The 12245-nt window shown below is 43.1% G+C and overlaps 2 long non-coding RNA genes across 2 annotated transcripts in view; both read left to right on the forward strand.

The window, feature by feature from the left end:
* Positions 1-12245, forward strand: part of LOC308595372 — a 42957-nt gene that overhangs the window by 4279 nt on the left and 26433 nt on the right. The window lies entirely within an intron of this gene.
* On the forward strand, positions 11-7689 carry LOC308595371. Its single transcript, XR_014012017.1, has 2 exons — positions 11-65; positions 7168-7689. It is a non-coding gene; the product is annotated as an uncharacterized lncRNA (long non-coding RNA).

A 12245-nucleotide genomic window follows, 5' to 3' on the forward strand; every position in this document is an offset into this window, starting at 1 on the left:
AGAAAGAAAGAAGGAAGGAAGGAAGGAAGGAAGATAACCCCATCAAAGAATGGCCCTACCATCAGGTAAAGTGGGATGCTGCCCCCTGAGGCAGATGTTGTGGAGCACAGAGTGGGTAGGACAGTATGTGCCACATGAGCTGCCCTGCACCCCCTAAGTTAGCACATTGCCCTCAAGTACAGCAGAAGCTGCCGGTCTGTCCACAGTGAACATAAGAATATAGGATATTGCCTTATACCAAGTCAGAGTATTGGTCCACCTGGCTCAATATTGCCCACATTCACTGCCAGTGGCTCTCTGGGGTTCCAAACATACCTGGAGGTACCTGGGATTGAACCTGCAAAGCAAATGGTCTACCACTGGGCTGTGCCTTTTGCCTTGCACACTCTGGCTCCATCCATCAACAAAGTGTTGAAGTAAGATTTAAGTGCCCTGTTCCAGCTGGTTTCTGTACATGGAGGGAGGGACCCATCTCGCCCTTTGCTTCAGGGAGCTGACTCTGGTCCCATCCATCTGCTGCAGGGATCTTGCTTCCCCACCCCTAGAAAGAACATTCTGTCCCAATTGCTAGATACTATGGGACTGTGGATATGAAGGAAATCACACTCCGGCCCTATTCAACAGCCAACAGGCTGAGGAGTGCCAGGTTGTGTGGGTTTGTGTTTGTGTGTGTATTTGTAAGCTGTTCTTGAGAATCACTCAACTGAAAAGTGGGATAGAAATCTTCTAAATAAACAGTTGAGACTGGTGAAACCCAACAGGCTCAAAAGGCATTACTAGTGGCCATCTAGGACCATGTGTGGGCTAAATAATGGGGGCAATTTCTCCCCTTGTTTGCAGCCTTTCCCCTGACTTATTCCATGTAGTTTTGTGGTTAGAGTGTCGTACTAAGATCTGGGAGAGCAGGTTCAATCTCCATTTAGCTGTGAATCTCAGTGGGTGACCTGGGTGACCACGGTCTCTCAGCCTAATCTTGTTGTTGTTGTTTAGTGGTTTAGTCGTGTCCGACTCTTTGTGACCCCATGGGCCAGAGCACGCCAGGCACTCCTGTCTTCCACTGCCTCCCGCAGTTTGGTCAAACTCATGTTGGTAGCTTTGAGAACACTGTCCAGCCATCTCCTCCTCTGTCGTTCCCTTCTCCTTGTGCCCTCCATCTTTCCCAACATCAGGGTCTTTTCCAGGGAGTCTTCTCTTCTCATGACATGACCAAAGTATTGGAGCCTCAGCTTCACGATCTGTCCTTCCAGTGAGCACTCAGGGCTGATTTCCTTAAGAATGGATAGGTTTGTTCTTCTTGCAGTCCGTGGGACTCTCAAGAGTCTCCTCCAGCATCATAACTCAAAAGCATCAATTCTTCGGCAATCAGCCTTCTTTATGGTCCAGCCTAATCGACTTCTCTGTATTGTTGTAAAGATAAAAGGGAGAGGGGGAGAACCATACGCACCACTTCAAGCTCCTTGGAGAAAAGGTGAGCTCTAAATGTAGTCATAGTAAATCCCTTCCCATTGGTTATATAGAAAAGAGGCATCATTTGGAGAAACTGTTTAGGAGGAAACGCAATTGTCTTCCACCCAGAACAAGATGCTGGCTCTGGGCATCCTCAGTTGTTTAAGACTACCCACTGGCCTGAGATTTAAATCAGGGATTTCCAGTGCACTTCAATAGTCCTGGAATATCTTGCAGCCTAGAAAAATCTGTTCCCACATGAGCTTTCTTGGGCTTATTGAAGATCATGCTGCAATAAATTTGTCAGACTTTAAGGTGCCACAGCCTCTCTGATGTCTTAATGTCATTAAGACATTATTAAGATTATGGCAATAATCTCACAGCCTTAATGTTCTTATAGGCCTGCATTTCATCAAAATCATCAGGGCCTTCATCATGTTCAAACTGCTAACTTCATTTGGATCAAATCATTACTGAAAGAAATCTTTTTTAAAACTCCATAATGGAATCCAGAGGTTCACGATGAAAGTTTTTTGTGTCTGTGTGTTACCTTTCGGAACTGATGGGGAAATAGTTCTCCCTTGGGAGCCCCAATTGAGAGGTAATGGGGAGGACACGGGTCTTTCTGTTTCTCAAAAGCAAACAAACCAAACAAATAGCCTTATATTAGCACTCTTCCTTCTGGCTGTGGAAATGAAGCCATTTATCAGCCGGCTGAATGTGATCTGTTTCTCCTTTGTAAACCTTTCAACACAAGACACATTTGGCTGGGCTCCTCCCTGTCCCTTGGGAGAGTCGTCTGGAATACAACCACATTACCAGCAGGATTAAACCACCACTTGTAAAGAAATGGATCCATTTTCATTTGGTTCCTTTAAAAACTTTAAAACAGCCTAGAGCTGTCCTCATAAAAACACATATACAAAATGGAGCATTTTTGCATGTTTCTCAGGCTTTACAAGTCCATTTGAAAAGAAAAATGACCAGTTTGGCTTTAGAATTTCAGTGTGCTGCAGGCCAGAATGTTACTACTGCTATCCTTTTGCACAAAACTACCAATAGTAGTATAGGGATGTGGGTGGCACTGTGGGTTAAACCACAGAGCCTAGGACTTGCCTATCAGAAGGTTGGCGGTTCGAATCCCTGTGACGGGGTGAGCTCCCGTTGCTCAGTCCCTGCTCCTGCCAACCTAGCAGTTCGAATGCAGGTCAAAGTACAAGTAGATAAATAGGTACCACTCCTGCAGGAAGGTAAACAGTGTTTCCATGCGCTGCTCTGGTTCACCAGAAGTGGCTTAGTCCTGCTGGCCACATGACCCGGAAGCTGTATGCCGGCTACCTCGGCCAATAAAGCGAGATGAGTGCCGCAACCCCAGAGTCATCCGTGACTGGACCTAATGGTCAGGGGTCCCTTTACCTTTACTTACCAATAGTAGTAGTAGTAGTAGTAGTAGTAGTAGTAGTAGCAGCAGCAGTAGTAGTAATTTTATTTGTACCCTGCACATCTGACTGGGTTGCCCCAGCCACTCTGGGCATTGAATTTAAGAACTAACTTTCAAAACATGGTTAACAGTGACAGGGCTGCCATACGTTTGGATTTTCCTGGACAGTACTGGGAATTAGACATTAGGTGGAAGTGACGTCCAGGGGAAATTTTCTTGTGCCGTAGAACCTAGAAAATGTGAAGCACAGAGCTAAGATCCAGCCATGGACAAAATGTGTCACCTAGGCTAAGTGACGCAGATGGTGGCAACATTGTTGGGGGTCCAGCACACACTAAAGACTTTGTTTCCCCATGCTTTCAAAGGCGATATTTCATTTGATTTTATTTTTTTTACCCTCTAATATTTCTGCATTGTTATTGCTTTATTGTTGGCTTTTCATTATGATTTCACTATTTTTTTGTAACATTATGTGTCTAAGAAGGCCTTGTTTTCCATTTTATAATTAATAATAATTTTATTATTTGTACCCCGCCTATCTGAATGGATTGTCCTGTTTTCATTTCATGCAGCATTGTTCCAATACTGCTGCAGTTGGTCTTCTACCAAAAATGAAGGTTTCACTGTGGCAAAATGACATAACTTAAGTAATTTACATAATTAATCACATAAATTAAATTGTCATTGCATTATTCCACTCTATTCATTGCAGTGCAAAAGAAATGCAATGCAAAGGGATGGTGAGAGAAATAATCAATTACTTATCTTTTACTGACTGAATGCATCAACAACCATGAAATCACAGTTGCTGAATTAATTTATGTTCTGGATATGGGATGAATAGGTGTGTATCAGCAATTTGCACTCCCATTTCTTTTTTTTGTTAGAATTCTTCAACATCCCTACTCTTATTGATACGTTTCCTTTGTTGTAAACCATTTGGAGGTCATTTTGAAAAAGAAGGCAATAATAATAATAATAATAATAATAATAATAATAATAATAATAATAATAATATTTAGACCCTGCCCATGGATTTAGCTTGCACACTTTCATCCTTACATGGCTGAAGGCAGACCAGTTGAAATTGCACAAGTTAACTCCAAACAAGGCAGAGAGCTTGAAAGTTCTTTTAGCACTCGGTCCACTTGGGATTAACCATCATGAAAAAGGCTTTTAAGCACTCCACCTTGCTTGGAGGGTAAAGCCCATTTTAGCCCATCAGCTCCCGGATGCTCTTGAGAGACCTCATGGGGCCATGACAGGATTGTCAAAACCTAAACATTACCTGGTCATGTTTTAAATATTAAATGAATGCTATGAAAAGCTCTCTCTGTGTATGTGTTGACCAATAAGCCATCTCACTAATAATATTACATTGGAAAATCCCATCATTTCACATACAGGCAAGTGCTCAACGTTTTTCTAGAGATAAATAGCCTGTGCTGAATGGCCCGTTAATGGAGGATTCGTTGCCTCCACAACACTCCAAAGCTAGTAAACGGAATATGGGGTAATTCAAACCATACAGAAAATGCAGGCTTGAGCATTAAAAATGTTTCATTAGGATTTATGGTCAATGCACTTGGATACCCAATCTTCAATATGATAAACAACAACCAGCTACTTTTAATTTAGATGCGTCTAGGTGCCAAGAACAATGGGGAGGTGGGAGGAGGGGACCATTTCCGAGAGGCACACAACCTCCCAGAAACAAGTAAGATGACACTGGTAATTGATCCTGAAGTTATGTGGAATTTTTTTTACAGTTTTACCATCCCATTATCCTCTGTTTGTTTATATTCCTTGCCACATTTTAACTAAAGCCTCTGCTGTGTGGGGAAGCTGCATGTTTGTTGATAGTGGCTGCATGGCGGTTACAGGGATACCAGATGTCTCTCATTTTCGTGGATGCCCTTTAAGTTGTCTTTACTTTGGAATTGCACAGAGGGAGAAATGTACCTCCTCTTCCAGAACTCCTCTGTGTACATTGGGGATGGGAAAACTGAGGCCCAGGGGCCAAATGGCCCTCCATCTCTTTCTACCTGGCCCTTGGGCTTCTCCCAGCCCATACCCTTCACCAGCCCTGCTTTGTACCCTCCTTGAGCTTTGTTCTCTTTGGGGTTTTGTCCTTAGAATCATACAATAACAGCATCGTAGAGTTGGAAGATGGGTCAAACAGTCATCTTGTCTAACCCTCTGCAATGCCTCCCTGGAATCTGTCCTTGAACTCTGATAGTGCTGTTTTCTTGCCTGGCTGGAGAAGAGATCAGGGTGTGAGAGGGCACAGAAACTAGCCTACTTGTACAGAAGTAAAATTCACATTTGTTCTGCTGCCCACTTTTTCCTCTGGTCCCACCCACAAATGGCATGCGGCCCTCGGAAGGCTGGCTAGCAAAGAAAGGGGCCCTCAGACTGAGAAAGGTCGCCCACCCCTAGCACAGATGACCAGAAAGTTTCATCCCATTCCCAGCATCCTCTATGACAGTGCAAGAAATCTTGAGGGCCACCCTCTTCAATGCCACTTGAGACCAACCTAATGTTCGGGTCAGTTCTGGGTCTCTTGGGCCACCAAAGAGGCCATTCTCTGTTTCCCATCCTCCTTGCCAATTGTATTTATACAAGCAACATTATTCCTATAAACACACTATACAGAGTTTATACAAAGTTATGTTATGTCAAAATCTGAGCCGCTGAATCGTTTTGGGAAGGTTGCTTGCAAAAAAGAAAGCCATATAGGTTTGCTTAAAACCATAGTGTTAAAATAAAGTTGGCTTCCCATCCCACATTTAACCACGGCAATAAGTGGCCTGATTTTCAGGCATTTTAAGCACCCAGATACCCCTATAAAAAGGCTGGGGATCTTTTCCAAAGAACCTTTAAGCCAAAATGACTGTGGTTAAAAAGTGGAAATAATCTTCAACGTGGGATGGGGTTGGGGAATGCCTTTGTGTTCCAGGGGAAATGGGTTTCAATTTAAAAGTGTTCAGCTGACTTATACTTGGCTCATGCGTAACATCCATGGATTTTTCACCAAGACTGTGAAAGGGCAGCTAAGAATAGCTACGCTAAATGTGTGTGTGATTAAATTGTCTTAATGAAAAATGATGGGGTTGTGGGGGGTGCAAGGGCAGAATGCTGGCACAATTTCTGCTTGCAGAGCTGTCGAAAATCAGAAATAATTGCCTAATCCTACGAGAGACTCTGCTGGCAAATAAATAAAAAAGAAAGTGTGTTAACATGGGATGTAAACACTGCTATTGCACAGTCATGACCAGCACCATCATGCCGGAAGCTGGTCTACAACATTGTCCCACCAACAATTTGCTGTGGGTCAATGTTGCCATGCTAGAAAATGCTACTGGATTGGCTCTAGAGTTAAGGACATGTATGGATGGGAGAGTAACTAATTCAAGTTGCATTTTGATGCCAACAAACCTCACATTTCCTGAATTAATATGCAAACCAGAATGCAACTAGCTATACTTTGGAATTCACACTTCTCCCAATTTTGTGAGGAACTTATCCAATCCAAAACTTTGCACAAAAAAATGGATACAGCAGGGGGAAATGCAAACAAAAATTAATACACTGGTGATTTGTATGCTGCTTTGCCACACACACACCAAAAAAAAAAAAACATGTTCAAAGCAGCTTACAACAAAGCAAACAAATGCACTTCAAAATCAAACACCATGTATTATGTTAAAGGAAATAATTTGCCAAAATGTGCACATTAGGCAAAACCATTTACAAAATGCTTATGTTAGAAGAAACGGGTGCTGGAACTGTAGTTAGGATCGCACTGCAACTTTGGTGCATTAACTTCAGTAGGTCTACTCTGCATGTAACATAGCCTTTGGCTTGTATCAATTCATGATGTTATTCACCACTTCATTTTGTTTTTCTTATGATTAAGTGGTATATGGTGGGTGTGGGTGTGTAGGCGTGTGTGTAAAGGTGTTTACTCAGGAGTTGAATTCATGCATGCATTCTAACAAGTATGCAGAATATTGTATGATGAGCAAACCACACACCCATGCCTCCCCCCACCCCAATCCTTATGATCCTGTATGGATTCTTGTGACCAGATAATATTATATTATAATTCACATATTATAGGACCCAAGCTGGCCATCCTGTCTTTGGCATTTCCTGATTTCTGAATGCTGCACCATTCTCTCTTAAACTATTTTTAAGGCCCAGTATTTTCTTTTGTTTGGTTTCCGAGACACGATTTGTGTGGCTGTTATCTCACTTATTTATTGTTCCTTTGGCAGCAGTCCTTGATCTTTTGCCTCTTCTCACTCACAAGTGCTTTCAACAATAGATACTTGGCTGGAACCACTGGATGGAAGTCTGAAGTGCTGACTTTCTGAACGTTGGAGCCCAAAGGGCGGAAATAAAAGTTGTAAGCTCTGTTGAGAGGTAACAGACGATATCTTAATATTTCACTAGAGGCAGATTATAAACCATTTATGCTGCAACCGTAGAAATTGATCTATGACATCATGTCTAAGACTTCAGATTGATCACTTTATGCTCTCAGCGTGTCACTCACTCTTTGAACAAAACTGATTGACAGCACCCTTGAAATCAACAGACTGATGCCAATTGACACTTTATCTTTGTTAAGTACCATCTGTTCATCGAAAAGGACACTTGTGTTATGTTCACTGTAAGCTTCTGTGTCTCAGAAGAACTTGGAATTGCATGCATTTTGTATCTTTTGGAATCGAAAGGACTTTCTGAATTCTTTCCCACTCAAGTATGAGTAATAAAGATCCTTCAGATCAAATCCATTCCTTTTGCCGGCAGCCCAATTTTTAACTGAAGACAGAACGTGGCACCATGATTAATTAGTTAATTCTTCATCCGGCAATGAATTCTTCAGAACGTACTCACTTTCGTTAGTCATATTGGCTGCTCAACTCCAGACATTCCTGGATGAAATGGATTATCTAGACTGATTTTGGTCTGGTGCACAACCCTGTTTAGGGACTAAAACTACCTTGGTCACCTTGAGGGGAGACTTTGACTAGGAAAGAGCCAGGGGGAGTACAACAAAGCCCAAGACCTTTCTACTATTTTCAGAGCTATTGACCTATCCTTCTGAACCAACTGTTGTGGATAAAAATGTGGAGACACCATATTGTGGCGGTTAACATAAGAAAATCCAGATGGGTCAAAGAAAGACCTATCTAGTCCAGCACTCAGTTCTCAAACTGGTCAGTCACATGCCACAGGAAGCCTGCAAGCAAGACCTAAGTGCAACAGTGTCCTCTCCATTTGAGCTTCTCAGCAACTGCTACTCAGAGACATACTGCCCTCTGACAATGGAGGTAGTTGTATTTATCTCTGAGAGATGGGTTCCAGAAGGTGGTAAAGGTAAAGGACCCCTGACCATTAGGTCCAGTCGTGACCAACTCTGGGGTTGCGGTGCTCATCTCACTTTATTGGCCGAGGGAGTTCAGTTTCCGGGTCATGTGGCCAGCATGACTAAGCCGCTTCTGGCAAACCAGAGCAGTGCACAGAAACGCCGTTTACTGTGGTTTAACCCACAGTGCCACCCGCGTCCCCCAGAAGGTGGTACTGTGGATCAATTGCGTACCAATACTTTTTGTTGTTGTTTTATAGACTGCTTCACAGCATATAGCCATCCAAGTAGGGTACAAGATAAAACAGAATAAAGGTCTTAAAACAATAAAATCAATCCAGCCACAAACAAACTACAAACAGTGAAACCACCCATACAAACACCAAAAACAACAAAGCCCTTTCATCAGGTATAAAATGACTGCGTTACATCTCAGGGAAAGCCTGTCTCTAACAGGTACCTAAACATCATGACGCTAGGCACCTGTTTGATTTTGGCTGGTAATTGAGTCCAGATTGCTTAAGGTGCAACACTAAAAGCCTGGTTTCTAGCACATGCCTTTGGGGTTATGGTACTTTCAGCTTTGCCCCATCTCAGGAGCATAGGTGCTAGGCAGGGATATATTGGGCAAGGCAAGTCTGTCTTCTGCGCTTTTGACAGGAAACTGGTGTTAAACTATAGCACCCCATTTTGGACAGAATGGCTGACTAGTTTAACTAGGATGTAAGCGCAAAGAAAGGGTAGAAGCACAGGGGTGCAGGGGTGGAAGAGGACAGAAGGCAGGCAGGGATGGTTTTTTGGTAATCTTTGGTAATATGGCACCCTGGGTAAGGCCAAAATTTGGTGCCCCCAAATGAATCTTCTCAACAAAGGATCTTCTCAATTTTGCACCCCTTGGCTCGGGAACCAGCTACACATCTCTGAACCTGGCACCGATGCCTTGTTTTGTCTCTCTGTTTTGGCTGCTAAACTATGGTTTAGCAAGCCAGGAACTGATTGCCTGAATTGCGCCAATGTGTCCCTTTGAAGTTACTGAAATAATATATTTATGGATTATGTAATGTAATCACAACTTGCATGTAATTAACGTGAGCAATTTGAACCTTGCCTGATTGAGAGCTGGCTGGTTAAAATTGCACAAATTAATTTCACGCAAGGCGGGGAGCTTAAAAGCTCTTTTGTACCAATGCTTACCTGGGAATCGGGAGAATTACTTTTCAGTAAGGATGCAAAGGAGCTGTTAAATGCTCTTTTTAAATTGATGAAGTATGACAGCTTTAACACTGCCGTTGTTTCATCTTAATAGGTGAGCGCCTCTCTTTCCTTACCAGGGTGTCAGTCTTTTCTCCAGCTTCCTTGATGGCTAGCATGAAGCCATCTGCGTCAATGCCTGTCTCATGTTAATCATTCTGTTTTGTTTTCCATTCCATGGGCTTATTCCAGTTAACATCATGCAGATCCTCCTTTGTGTTTTCATTATGCTCATCAGTATGGTATTTGATGTGAATACCCTGTCATTTGGAAGGTACAATTTGTTCCACTCACTGGGCACACACTTATTTATTTATTTTAAGTACAGTTCAGAATATTAGCTATGTAATAACAAAACAAACAAGCAAAAAAATCTTTCTTATATGGGCTTTGGCCTAAACAGTCTCAGAAATGTCAATGTCTCCAGTATAGAAATTGGGGAAGGGGGATATTGCTCAGCGCTAGAGCAACTGCAGGTGGTTCCATGTTCAATCCTGGCATCTCCAGGTAGCCCTTGGACAGACCTTTGGTTGAAATCTTGGAGAGCCTCAGTTGTTGTTGTTTAGTCAGTCAGTGCTAATTGTAGAGGTAATTGTAGAGCTGGAAGGGACCTTGGGAATCACCAAGTCCAACTCACTGCTGAGTGCAAGATTTGCAGTGCAGTATGTGATTACAACAACCCTGACAGGTGGCCATCCAGCCTCTGCTTCAATATATTTATGTATAAATACATACTGAGACATCCCAATAGCACACATCCCTACTTGTGCAATTGGGACTTCCTTTCCTCTACCCTTACACTCCACCCATGCGCCATATCTGTTGTGGGGTTCCCTCCGACCCTCTGGAGCAAACATGGAGGACACAGAGAGCATGGAGAGGGGAAAGAAGTCCCATTGTCCAGGTGGAAGTCCTTGCCCTAATGGGATGAGCCTATTGCATACAATCCATAACTTGGCAGTATATGTGAATGAAACTATACTAACTCCATTCACATATAGTAGTCAGGCAGCTCTATTTTCTTCAGGAAGAAAATGCCTCCTTTCTCCACTTCTATGATGGGTTAAGCAGGTGTGGGGGACACGGGTGGCGCTGTGGTCTAAACCACAGAGCCTAGGGGTTGCTGATTGCAAGGTCGGCAGTTCGAATCCCCACGACCAGGTGAGCTCCCGTTGTTCAGTCCCAGCTCCTGCCCACCTAGTAGTTTGAAAGCATGTCAAGTGCAAGTAGATAAATAGGTACCACTCTGGTGTTAAGGTAAACGGTGTTTCCGTGTGCTGCTCTGGTTTGCCAGAAGCGGCTTAGTCATGCTGGCCATATGACCCGGAAGCTGTCTGCGGACAAACGCCGGCTCCCTCGGTCTATAGAGCGAGATTAGCACGCAACCCCAGAGTCATCTGCGACTGAACCTAACAGTCAGGGGTACCTTTACCTTTAAGCAGGTGTGATTTACATATTGCACTTTGAATACATGGTTTTAAAACATTCAAGGAAATTAGTTGGTAATGTTTACCTAATTCAGGCTCCACACAGGGTTGGGTGACCTTTGATTCTCCAGATGTTACTGAACTACAGTTCCCATCAGCCACAGCGAGTGTGGGCCAATGACCAGAGTTGATGGGAGATGTAGTTGTGGAGCCCCCTTCCCATAAGAGGTGGTTATGGTATCTTCATTATGCAAACACCACGCCTCTGTATCCTGGCCTTTGACGCATGAGATGCATACTTCTAGGGCCCATCTTATTTCTGTAATGCCAGTCATTTTAAACTGGTTTTGATACTGTGTTTTAATTGTCAATAACCCACCCTGGCACTTTGGGGTGGAGGGTGGGTAAATAAGAATAAACTTGAGGGCCAAATGTTCCTCAGCCCTGCCTTAGCAGGTTTCTTAACAGGGTTAAAGAAAGAAAGAAAAGCTTGCTTATTGTAATGTGTAATTCGGCCAGTAACAGCTGCCCAGTGGAGTTTTTTCCCATTAGCATGGTAAATATTTCTGTAATCCAACTAAAGCATATAATTGGTACTTGAGTATGTTGCTGCTAGAACATGGACCCCAACTGCACAGAACTGTTTCCAGTAGCTACTTGCTGCCAAGGTTATCTGTCTTATCATATAAAGGAGAAAGGCTAATCACAAAAACTCCTGCAAATCAAGTTTCTTGAAACTAATTATCCAATTGCAGTAACCCACTCTGCCTCAACCAATTTCCATATGTATTCAACGAGCATGTAAACTATGTTTTCTTAATCAAATTCTCGAGAATAACTTGATTCTGTGAAATCAAACGGGGGGGGGGGGGAGAGAAGCTAATACTCTCTAACCCTTGAGGGAATTGGTGACACATTAAGTGGACCCTGAAGTAAAAATCAGCTCCTGAATGGCACTTTAAGAGGAAGAATGCTGACACTGATGACACTTGTGCCTGCAAAACTAGTACAGTAGAACCTTGGTTCCTGGATGACTTGGTACTCAAACATTTCAGCTCCCGAACGCCGAAAACCTGAAAGTAAATGTTCCTGTTTTCAAACGTTTTTTGGAAGTCGAATGTCTGGGGCAGCTGTCAGCTATAGTTTCCGGGGTGCCTGCGCCAATCGGAAACTGTACCTTGGTTTTCGGACTTCCGGAATGGATTACGTTCAAGAACCAAGGTACCACTGTACTTGGATAGGATCATAATTAACTTTTGTGTTGCATTTCTCCGAATGTTGCAGTACAGTTCACAGCTCAAAA

Source organism: Podarcis bocagei, assembly GCF_964188305.1.
Source record: "Podarcis bocagei genome assembly, chromosome: 9".
NCBI classification, from domain to species: Eukaryota; Metazoa; Chordata; class Lepidosauria; order Squamata; family Lacertidae; genus Podarcis; species Podarcis bocagei.